The following is a 10,356-nucleotide window of genomic DNA, read 5'->3' as shown; positions in this document are numbered from 1 at the left end:
AGATATTTTACCCTCAGGGAATGAACTGGAGGTCCACAAGGGTGTGGAGGTCAGAAACCCCTGGGGAAGCAGGTTGGACCTCTCCACCCCACTAGGGTGATTCTCATTCCACCTTATTTGATAATCCCCACAGGGCTTAGGGCTCTAGGTGCAGAATAGCACAGACTCCTAAATCAGCCACGTGTCTTAGAGCTGTTTCTCCATCCGACTTGGACAGAAGTCTCTCAGACAGATAATGTCAGTGTAACTGGAGGGGAGACATTAAAGTCTGTGCTCTCTCTGGCTGTGAAAAGCTTTCCCGGAATGCTCAGGACCTGATGGTGGGATTGTAGACTGGGACAGTCATTCTGGAGAGCAGTTTGGCAGTACATGGTAAAATGAAGTGTGTCTACGCCCTGTGACCCAGCCATCCCCATCTAGAGCCTACACCCCAGACAGACCCAGGCTTGGATCCATAAAGGGATGTGTATGAGGGTGTTCATTGCAGCACTGGATGTGGGAATAAAAATAATGATGAGACTGATGCTGATGGCTAACACTTGCTGGGTGCTTATGTGTGCTAAACGCTTTACATCTCCATTTCAGAAATGAGAAAAGTGAGGTATGAGAGGTGGAGTAAATGGGCTAAGTTCACACAGCTGGTGAATAGGGTGTGCTTCCAGGCAGTCTGCTTCCTGAGGATGCAGTCCTAACCATTACACTTGATGCTCTACTTCTGTCTCCTCCACTGGGGAATGGGCAGGTAAATATGGAACAGTGTGCATCAAGCCCATGGACAACTCTAAAAGCACAATGCTGAGTGAAAAAGAGAAATAATGAGTTCTATAGTTACTACCATATATATATATATATATTTAGAATAGAGAATGTAACATCATAAAATTTCAAGTGTATTGCTACAAACAAGAACATTTAGTGATTACCTATTGCTGGGAGGTTGGGGGCAAGTAGAAGTCAGGGATGACTCATATAAAACAAAATAGAGCAAACAAAACAAGAAAGAGCCTCACCCAGAATGATGATGATTGGGCACCATGAATTGATGATGTGCTTCATTCTGCTCTCTTCTCCTGAGGTTCATATCCTGCCCCCCACAATAATTCCCTTCATGAAACTAGATTAAAAGCTCCATTTCTACTTTAGGGAGGATCAGAGAAGGCACATTCATTCTCTTTCACTTCAGGACTCCTTTCAGTGAGCAGCAGAGTCCTGCAATACGTGTACATTCTACCTAGTGTTTTACTCCACCTCATGATACAAGTTCATTTCCTCCCATTTGACAAATGTGGAGAGAAGCGGGTCAGAGAGGAAGCAACCCTGCAAATTATCAGCTGATCTTGCACTTGACACAGGTCCTGGCACAGAGGTTTAGCCCTGTGGTTTACAGAACTCCTCTATTAATGGTCCTGGCAACCACTGGTTTTATCTATAGAAATAGCCACCTGTTTCCCAGAAACAGAGGCATTTCCCAGTATTACCTGATGAAGACCTCAAAGCAAGGACCATGCCTTCGGGGATGATAGTAAAATTATTTTAATTAAATTTTTCCTAGGTTACATAGAAATAAGACATTATTGCAGACTTTTGAGAACCTTATTTATATCTCATGTATCATCTCTGGTGGCAGCTGACCCTAACACTTGACACGCCCACACCTGCATGGCATGTTTGTCTGTAAATAAGCATCTCTCAGTTCACTCTTGCCAGTATTCCTTTCTTTTCCTTTTTTTTTTTGAGATGGAGTTTCACTCTTATGCCCCAGGCTGGAGTGCAATGGGGTGATCTTGGCTCACTGCAACCTCCGCCTCTCGGGTTCGTGATTCTCCTGCCTCAGCCTCCTGAGTATCTGGGATTACAGACACCCTCCACCACACCCAGCTAATTTTTGTATTTTTAGTAGAGACGGGGTTTCACTATGTTGAGCAGGCTGGTCTTTAACTCTTAACCTCAGGTCACCCAACCTGGCCTCCCAGAGTGCTGGGACCACGCCCAGCCTCTTCCCAGTATTTCTAAATGAGTTAAACATGGACATAGTTTACATTACTGCATATCATTGTTTCCTATACAGATGGAGAATTAATTCACAGTAAATGTTGTAATCAGACAGACTTCAAGGAATGATTTAGCAGGACAGTTTTTGGCAAATGCACGACTATAAAATGTCATTTTTAAGAGTCTTATTGGCAAGAGAACTCTGTTTCTTTCAGTTCCTGGAGATTTTATTCTCACAACACTTATTTTAAGTTGCCTCCTTGTTCTCTGACACTGTGTTGGTGGAAGATATGGCTCTAGTTGGGGGACAAGTTGGCTGTGTATGTAAGGTATGGTATGGTTTGGTGTACACATATATATGTGTAGGAATTTGTCAAAGGATGGTTTCAGTTTGCATTTCCCTGAATATCTTGTGAAGTTCAAGTTTTTTACCACTTGCCTCTCCTCTTGTAGAATCGTATTTACAATGGACCCTCAAACAACATGGGTTTGAACTGGACAAATCCACTTACATGCAGATTTCCTTCTGCTTCCACCACCCCTGAGACAGCAAGACCAACACCATCTCTTCCTCTTCCTCAGCCTACTCAAAGTGAAGATGACGAGGATGAAGACTTCTAGGATGTTTCATTTCCACTTAATGAATAGTAAATATAACTTCTCGTTTATTATTTTCTTTTCTTTAGCTTACTTTATTGAAAGAAGATAGTACATAATACATCGAACATACAAAATATGTGTAAACCAACTGTTTATGCTCTCAATAAGCTTCTGGTCAACAGTAGACTAGTAGTAGTTAAGTTTCTGGGGAGTCAAAAGTTATACTTACATTTTTGACTGCACAGGGGTTGCTTCTCCCCGACCCCTGCATTGTTCAAGGGGTCACTGTATTTGAGTCAACTGTCTTTTTCTTATTGACATGTGTGATTTCTTTAAGTACTTTAAGTACCGAATTATTTGTTGGATATATGAGTTGCAAATATTTTTTTTTCAGTGTGTGGCTTGTCTTTCACTCTCTTAATGGTGTTTTTGTTAATGAGAAGTTCTTGGAATTAATGAAGTATACTTTATTAATCTTTTTCTGTATAAGCAATTTATTTTTGTAATCTGTTTAAGAAATCTTTGCTTACATGATACAGCCTGTTTAATGTTAGGAAATGTTGTCAACCATATTACAATGTTGGAGACCAAAAACTAACTAGAACTTGCCATATAACACTCCTGAGAAGCCACCTGACACAACACATGTTTATACTATCCTAAATGGTATAAGTTCTATCCTTTGAAGCTCATTCCACCGCCTCTCCACTGCCCTAAATATCATATCTAGATTCAATTGCCTTTTTGGTGGTCTTTCCCTGTTTGGCTTTTCCATTCTGTTGATGCTCATACACCCCACTCCTGGGCTACATTGTGTTCTATGTCAAAGATTGATGAGGCTCTTTTTCATACTTAGAATATCAAAAAACAAAATTTCAATAGATGTAGTTCAGTGATTTATTGGCTTTTTTTTTTTTTTTAGCAATTCATAAATCAGGCAGCATCTATGAAATATAAAGGCACTCTGCCAAACTGGCAGAATAGTTGGTTTTTGTAAGGAAGCTTGAAAAGGAACACGAAGAAATAGCATAGTACAAAAAACCCATAGGATGCTAATGATTAAATATGCAACAAGGCACACCGAAACTAAAGCAAATAATTATAGAAATAAAATTTTCAGAGGATAATAGAAGCAGCAAAATTCTCTGAGGGAGGTTTCCTGGGTGAGGTGATCTGAACATCTGCCTACTGTGGTAAATGTTATGGGACAGAGTCATAGGGCCGAGGGTCAGGGGAGGAATGGCAGGAAAGAAGCTTGAAAGATGAAGTTGAGGCTGCCTTTTAGCCCCAAAGGAGGGAGGGAGGGAAGCTGGGACAGAGCTGAGCATCCCATACCCTGTGAGGGGCTGGATAGATCCAGCAGCTGAAGAGACCCAGGGGGCTGCTTCCACCTCTCACCAACCTGCTTCTGGGCATGGCAGTAATGTCTTGTGGGTGAGTCCTTTTCAGTTCCCCTCTCCCTCACTCTCATACTCTCTCTGTGGGATTTCCATGGTGATAAGATGTGAGAACAAGTCAAATGTACCCACATGAGGAGCGTTAGATGCGGTCTTTGTGGCTTTAGCTCAGCTGTCTGACTGCAGCCTTCCCAAGGTACATTTTGAGATAAAGACACAGGGAGAAGGAACAACACACACACTCTCTCCTCAGTTTAGAGAGAACTGAGAGGAGGCTGTGGTTTAATTGGACCTTCCTTAGGAAAGACTGTCACATTTGTAGAGCACATGATGTGGCTAAGAACATAAAACTTCAAGTTTGTTCATATTTGAATTGCAACTGCTTAGCAATCTAACCTAAAACTGGAGACTTTGTTCATACAATATTTGTACATATAATATTCTTGTTAATCTAAATATTCCAAAGCAGAAATTCTAAAATAGGAAGATATGTAAACATATATGTGATATGCCAAGTTGATCACTCTTGCATTAGCATTTATACCCAGCCCAAGAAAGAAACAGAGGTCTCTAATTGTTTCTAATGTTCTTCCTGTGGACATCCACCTGGACTGATATTTTCCAAGAAGATTCTCTCGAGCAAGGATGGAGTCTCTGGCACTTATGCTGGAGGCAGCAAGTGGGAACATACTAGGGATTTTGAAGAGTGGTGTTAGGAATAGGCAAATATGTATGTAGGGTGTGGTGTGGTTTGGTGTACATGCATATATGTGCAGGAATTTGGCAGAATTGTGAAGAGAATTCTCTTTGGTACCCACCCAGGCACATGCTGGTCCCCATCAATGCCTTGTTCTTTTCTCCAAGGCTCTTTCAAACTCCTAGTGCTACTCTGCTCGTACTCCAGGCCCAAGTCCTATCACAAAGGTTGTTTCAGTCCATCCAGGCTGCTATAGCAAAATGCCTTAGATTGGGAAATTTATAAAAAACAGAAACATAATGCTTATAGTTCTGGGGACTAGGGAGTCCAAGATCAAGACACCAGTAGATCTAGCATCTGGTGAGGTCCTGTTCCTCATAGATGGCACCTGCTATGTGTCCTCACATGGAGGAAGGGACTTACAAGCTCCTTGGGCCTCTATTAGAAGAATACTACTTCCATGCATGAAGGCTCTGCCTTCATGACTTAATCACCTCTCAAGGCCCCAACTCTTAATACCATCACCTTGGGGGTTATATTTCAACTGTGAATTGAGGGACACAAACATTCAGACCACGGGAAAAGTTTTTAAACCTTTCTAACTGTAATCATGGGAAGAAATATTTGCTTTACAAAGACACACACACACACACACACACACACACACACACGTCTGTAAAACAATATCTACCTGTACCATCTATCTTCTGCTTTAATGCTTTCCTTTTTTTTTTTTAATTCTGAACTGCATCTGTCAAACTAATTTCACAACCCATGGCTTTTCATAAAGCATGACTTCACCTAATCCCAGGAAAGGTGTTCATAAACAAAGTGGTTTATTGTTTTGCTTTCCTTTGGTTTTCAATAAGCATCAAGGTTTCCTACTGCTCGAGCTTTTTGAATTTTATCGGTGAGCTCCAGAAGGCTCTTTCAGCAGCCTGGGTAATGAAGAGTTTGTACATCAACTTTCACTTTCATTCCACTTGGGAGGGCACCCCCAGGACTCTTGGGTGCTGCTCTGCAAAGACCTGCATCAGTGGGTGCTCCACCAAAGCACACTACAAAAAGCAGTGGGCAAGAGGTGCAGTAGCTTTTCCAACATTTGAATTCAGAATTAATTTATCGTATTGACATAATACTAAAGGAAGTTCTTCAAAACACAGCATCAATATGATTCATCATAACCATTTTCATTTTAACCTTTGTTTACTTTGAGAACTAAGAAAGAGGGCTTGCGGCGATAGGTTCCCAGGCTGCTCCCTCTTTCAAGATGAAGAGTAGGATGTCACTGGCACACCACGGCTAGTAGGTAGGGACTGAAAGCGTCCTTGTAAAGGGCTAGAGAAGGCTTCCTGTGGGGAGAAAGGCAAGACCTACAACAACAGACTTAGCAAAAATAAGGCTGCAATGGAGTTGCAGTTACTGGCTGAATGAAGAAGCCAGTAATGTAGAGCTCAGATCATAACAATGAAAAATAAACCAAATCAGGAACATTAAAGATAAACTTTATTGATCCAAAACTCAGTGAGGTATACGAATAGAGAAAGTGAGTATCTCTCTACAGTGACTCTGATATCAAAAAATGATCAGATTTGTTGTTCAATTTCCATTTATTAAGCATCTGCTTGAAGAGATTTGTCCAAGGTCACACAGCTTGGAAGTGGATTTAAATCCAGACATCGGCCAGGTGTGGTGGCTCATACTTGTAATCCCAGCACTTTGGGAGGCTCAGGCAGTTAGATCACTTGAGGCCAGGAGTTTGAGATCAGCCTGGCCAACATGGCAAAACTCTGTCTCTACTAAAAATCCAAAAGTTAGCTGGGCATGGGGGTATGCACCCATAATACCAGTGACACAGGAGGCTGAGGCAAGAGAATTGCTTGAACCCAGGAGGCAGAGGTTGCAGTGAACTGAGATCACACCATTGCACTCCAGCCTGGGTGACAGAGTGAGATTTCATCTCAAAAAATTAATTAATTAATTAATCTAGATCTCTCTAATTTCAAAGGTCATGTTCTTTTCACAGAATTCCACAGACTCCCAAAATTGTTTCTAATCTGGTAGGACTAAAAGTGGGTGTTTCTGTGGGTTTGTTTTTCCTCTTTCCTTTTCTATAGTTTTCAATTTTTTTCCTGATGATCTTGAGTACTTTTTTCTTAAATGAAAAGCAAACTCAATATACTCTGTGCTTTAAAAACATGGCCCACTGGAGAATTATTGCCAGTCCAGAAAAGACGCAGCATTTCATCTATCCCAAACTATTTCACCACCACTGGTTTATTCTATCCCTAAAAAATTTTTCAGATTAGAATGCATTTCTTATTTGAGATGTTCCTTACTCTAATAATTTGGTCATTCTGGGGCCACATTTTTAGGCTTAATTCCATTTTCTTTCTTGTTTTTATTAGTTGAACTTTCTAGCTCTTTTTTTTTATTGGGGGTGGGAGTTGACATAAAGTCTTCAGTGGAAGGAAGTGAATGGAGAGAAAGAATCTTAAATATTAAGGTTAAATAATGGTCAGTATAGCAGGGACTGAAGAGCTCTGATCTTTGAAAGCCTATGTCTATAGAGATGATTTCTCCTTATAATAAAAGGCACTATCATAAAATTGATTTAGGAAAGTTCAGGAAGGGGGCTGCAGAAGGTTATTCTCTTCACAAGTAATTTTTTGTTTAAATGGCCTTAATTCTGGCCCATTCTTTTCACTCCTATCATCTTCACATGTAAACTGCACAATCATGACCTCATGCTACTTAGATCCAAAGGTTATCCAAGAAAACACTTGCATGGACTATCTATAACTCACACCCTGGGAAAATAACCTCACTAATGTGAACACAAACAGGGAAAATAAAGCACGTGTGGACTAACCAAATTGGAAAATATGAGCATAATAATGAAACCACTATCTTTTCTCTCTCTCTGTCCCTCCCCCAAACTTGACTTTTTTTGCATGTGATCATTTTGTCCTCAAGGTAAAATAGGAGATAAGTCGTGATAGTTTTATTCCAGTTTTTGGCTGGATAATTCTTGCTATCACAAAGGGATGGGCAAATTAGAGCATCTTTTGTGGCCTAAGGCTCACTTGTTTCCCCAGAGACAAAAGACTGAATGCAAACGCTCAAGACAGGACTAAGGAGCAGTTTTTTTGTGGACTGAATAATCAAATCTGAGGGCATAAATATTCTAGAAAGTGTCCCAAGAAAACTAAGCACTTGAGACCATGTGTTGCCAAATTTTATTAGCAAATATCAAAGCTGCAGTGTCACACATGTAAGAAAGATTGCTGTGGCTGCATTTCTGGAGTCTGCCCCAGAAGGGAAAAGCGGTCACGATGGATAAGTCTTGCACGTTCTTGTGACACTGGGGATAAACAATCCTAAGTAATGAAATTTCTAGGTTACAACCTGGAAATCTTCTACAATATGAGAGAAGGGCAAAGAAGAATTATTAGGGACACTGGAAAGGGCCTAGGAGACTTGCTTTGGGAGAAAGAAGTGCATTTCTGTAGGAGTAAAAACCACAAGGAAACTTCCCATCCAGTGTAACATGAGACTGCAGTTCCCAGAGAGAACCATTCTGAAAGGGTATAATCAACTGGTCAATTTCATGGCCTCAGGATCAAATGTAACCAACCAATTAAGAATGGATGTGGACCAGAATTCTTCTGGTCATTACAACAGCAGGGAGAATTAGGCAGGAGTGCATCCTTCTGCTGTGTCTGGAAATGCAATTTTAAGTTGGAATCCAAATCAAGGCCTTTCTTGTGGGCGCCTCCATTCTGATTCCTTTTTCTGAAACACCTGGCCCTGGCAAGTTGGGCTTGGAATCAGGCCATTTACTTAAGTCAAAAGGCTCTCTCACTCTCTCTCTCACTCTCTCTCTCTCTCCCCACCTCCCCCTACCACCCCGTCCTTCCCACTCTCTTTTAGGTAGAAGCTCAAACCTAGAAAGTCTTGGACCCTGATCTCATCTGTGGCCCATGCCAGCAGCATGGTGGCAGAACACAGTGTTTTCCTCAAGATGACTTTTAAGCTTTAATCTTCTCAAATTAGAGGGGATTAAACCTTTTCTAATATTTCCAGCAAACTTGAATATGCGTCCATAGAGATATAAACTGTTCTTTCTCCTTTTCTGTTCACCACTGTCTTTCAGAGATTGCTGCATTGAGACAGCATTGAACTGCATCTGCTTCTAAACTGGCTCCGACTCACTGAACTGGGGTCAGAATCAGAGAAGGAAAAATCTACTGAATGCCATACCTGGGGTAATGGAATGGAGTAGGAAGTGGAGTTAAAAGCATTTGACAATCCCTTAACTTTAGACACAATTCATTCAGTAACTTTGATTCTTATAAATTCTGGTGGTTTAAAGGTCTTGTCTTAGTGAATTAGCTATGAAATCTGCATTGACGGAAAAAGTTAATAAAGTGGGCCAGTCTCTTAACTAAGAGAGAATGTGGACCTCAATGAGAACATGCTCTTGTTTCTAGGGTTTCCATAGGAAAGAAAGACTTGAAGCAGTGATTTTTTTGCTATAGGGAAATGAACTTCTCATTTATTGAGTCTTATCTTTTCATTCTTCATTGCCTTTTGGGAATGATTACTTGATACAGTGAAAAGTCACTGGAGCTCCACATTCACTTTAAGAGAGTCTGACCATAGAAATCAAAGAAGATGAAACTGGCCAGAGCTCTGCTCTACACCACATGAAGTATTTTCAAAGAGTCGGTTTTGATGTCTTAACTCTGTCAACTTCTTGTATTATCATCTTCCATATGCTGGGTTCACACCAGAAGCAAGGGAAATGATGGCATGTGAGTGGGATTTTAGAAAATACATCTTTTGTTGTTAAAATTACTCATATATGCTAAGTATGTCTCCAACAAGATGATGGCCTAATACCTGCTCCTGTGCTTGTACCTCGCCAGTGTTTGGATCAGTTGCATATGGGCCTGTTATTAGATTACAGTTAGGTATGTTATGGTATATCTCATTTGTTTCTTTATCCCCAGCTCCTAGCTGAATTCCTGTCTCATACTAAAAACTCAATAATATTTTCTAACTTAAATTAATGATGGACTCTGGTATTTTACTTAGCTTTAGCATGTAGCAATTTCAGATGACTTAAATAAATACAAAGGAATAGGACACATGGAACCTGTAGTGAGGTAAATGGCTCTGCTCCCCCAAATATGTGTCCCTGTCTTTATACCCAGAACCTGTGAATGTGACCTTGTTTAGAAAAAGGCTCTTTGCAGATATAATGAAGTTAAGGGTTTTGAGATGAGCTCATCCTGATGATCCAGGTGGGCCCCAAATTAATAACAAATAAACTTATAAGAGACATACAGAGGAGAAGGTGATGTGAAGATGACGGTACGTCTACAAGTCAAAAAATACTAGTACTTTCTGGCAGAAACTAGAAGAGAAGCATGGAACTGATTCTCCCTCAGAGTCTCCAGAAAGAACCAGCACTGCTCACACTTGAATTCCAGACTTCCAGCCTCCAGAATGGTGAGAGAATGAATTCCTGTTACTTTAAGCCACCACATTTAAGGTAATTATACTGGCCACAGGAAACTAATACAGGATCCATAGGAAATGTAGAGAAACTATTTATCTTTCTTTTTTTTTTTTTTTAATTGCATTTTAGGTTTTGGGGTACAT

This window comes from Aotus nancymaae, unplaced genomic scaffold (assembly GCF_030222135.1).
Source record: "Aotus nancymaae isolate 86718 unplaced genomic scaffold, 86718_ANA_hifiasm-v0.15.2.pri h1tg000011l, whole genome shotgun sequence".
NCBI lineage: Eukaryota > Metazoa > Chordata > Mammalia > Primates > Aotidae > Aotus > Aotus nancymaae.
This window is presented reverse-complemented; position numbering follows the sequence as displayed.